Genomic DNA, 2,250 nt, shown 5'->3' with positions numbered 1-2,250 from the left:
AACTCGATTTATATGTTTTCACGAAAATAGGTTTTTTTTAATGGTTCATTGTGGGCTTATCTTAAGAATCGGCTAATTGGGCTCGACCCATATTTTTTAATCAGTATCAGGCTCATAACATAGGAGTCTTGTGGTGAGCCGACCAACCCGCATTGAAAATTGTTTAGCCATGTGCAATTAGGGGTGGTGGGAGTTAATGGTGTGGATCCTTCATGTGATCTAACTATCCCTCAGTCTTGAGGGTCGTGAAATTGATGTTTTTAAGAGAGAACTATAAATATGGTCCCTATGTTTTGTTAAAAATAACACTTTTTATCTATATAGTTTGAAATCATAAGATTGTCGTTATAGTTTGTAAGTTCGTTTGAATTTTCCCCTCTTTTTAATGATATATTAAATGAAGAACATTTTTGTCTTCTCATCGATTTCTTTTTGTATTTTATCTAATCAAAAGTCAAAGCCATGAGGACCGAAAATCATAGATTTTGATTTGATAAAAGAAAAAAAATTGATAAAAAACAAAAATGCTCTTCATTTAACAGAATTTTTAACGACCATTAATACCATATTGTATGATTTACATGTGTTTTTTTATGATGTCTCTTTAATAACATTGAGCTGGAAATGTAAAGTTGTTGGGTGTAAGAGGAATGACCTACCATATTGTTTTCAGCAACATATTGTTTTCAACAACATATTGTCATATGAGGTGATCATTTGCGGGTTTGGGTTGGGCTTGAGTCAGGCTTAACTTGTTTTTTTGTCCAACAGGCTTAATATTGTAAACTCAACCCTATTTTTTGGACTTGACAATTTGCCATTGCCCGCATTGTAAACGGGTCGGGCTTGCCAAAGACCTAACGGGTCTAAAAAGTGTAACTCTTGTAAATCTATATGGAACCAAAAAGTAAAGAAAAAAATACCTTTACAATTAAAATTTTAAGCAGTTAAAGTAACACATGGATCTCAACAAATGGAGAAAGAAATGAAAAACAAAATTCAGACTTCCATAAAATCAATAATAACGCATTCCTATTTTTTATGTATAACATTAATATTCACATTTTCATGGCTTCATCATGCTACTGCCTATTTCAAACATCCCAAGTTTTGATCATGAACCTCCATAATTCTTTAGCCAAATAGTCCCATCATATGACTTTAATAATTTAATTTTAAAAAACACTAGTATAATTTTAATTAATGGTACAAAATATTAATTTATAAAATATCAACGGGCTTGACGAGCCTATCCATATTTATTTTTACATTGTCCACGTTCGATCGTTAATTTTAACAAACAAACCTGTGCCTGTCCATTTTCTCGATAATAGTTGTCCAAGTCCGTATTTCTAGCGGGCCAGACGGGCCGGGTTTAACGGGTTATCCCGCCCATGGACAACTCTAATTGTCACCCATTAGATAAGGTTGGGTTTTGGCTTTCACTAGACCCGTCCTTCATACAAGTAACTTATCATGTGTCTTCAAAATTTCTAGTCGGTTTTAGATAAAACTGATTTAGGTTTCTTTTTACTTTAAAATCTTTCTAGTCGGTTTTAGGTAGCTTTTTTTTTTCTTGTTAAAAGAATGCAGGTTACCAAGTTTTAGTAGTTTGATAATTTATTTATTACAAAAAACTATTTAGAGACTTAATTATTCAAAATGAAGGAAAATCTAATGTTTTTTCATTCAAAAAAATAGTTCAGAGACTTAATCATTTAAAATGAGAAATTTTAATTGTTTTTTCGTTCAAAAAAATAGTTCAGAAACTTAATCATTCAAAATGCGATAGTTCGTTGGATTTTCTGAACTTTCCCCTTAAGTGACACTATTTGTTTATCTTAAAAACACTAGTTATGTACCTGCAAGTAAAATTTTATTGTAAACTGAAAATAAAATGCTAGTACAATTTATCATAAAAAAATTAAAATTATGTGTTCAAACAAAATGGAAATTAAAATCACCCGTAATGCATTTGTATATAAGTTACTAAAAATGTTATATTGGTTTATTTTTTATTACAATCATCTATACTATATTATAAAGAATTTGACAAAAACTCTTAAAAATTATTTTTTATGTATGAAGTATTATTTATTGATGCATATTACTTGAAATTCAAGATTACAAGTAATTATACGTAAGTACAACTTATTAAAGCTTCATGTTTGAATTCATGTAACCAACTGCAGATAAACATAATTAAATTGAGAATAAACATTTCATTTTAAATATATAAAATTTAAATTT

Source organism: Cynara cardunculus (assembly GCF_001531365.2).
Source record: "Cynara cardunculus var. scolymus isolate 2C chromosome LG 1, CcrdV1, whole genome shotgun sequence".
Classification (NCBI taxonomy): domain Eukaryota; kingdom Viridiplantae; phylum Streptophyta; class Magnoliopsida; order Asterales; family Asteraceae; genus Cynara; species Cynara cardunculus.
Note: the sequence above shows the minus strand (reverse complement) of the source record.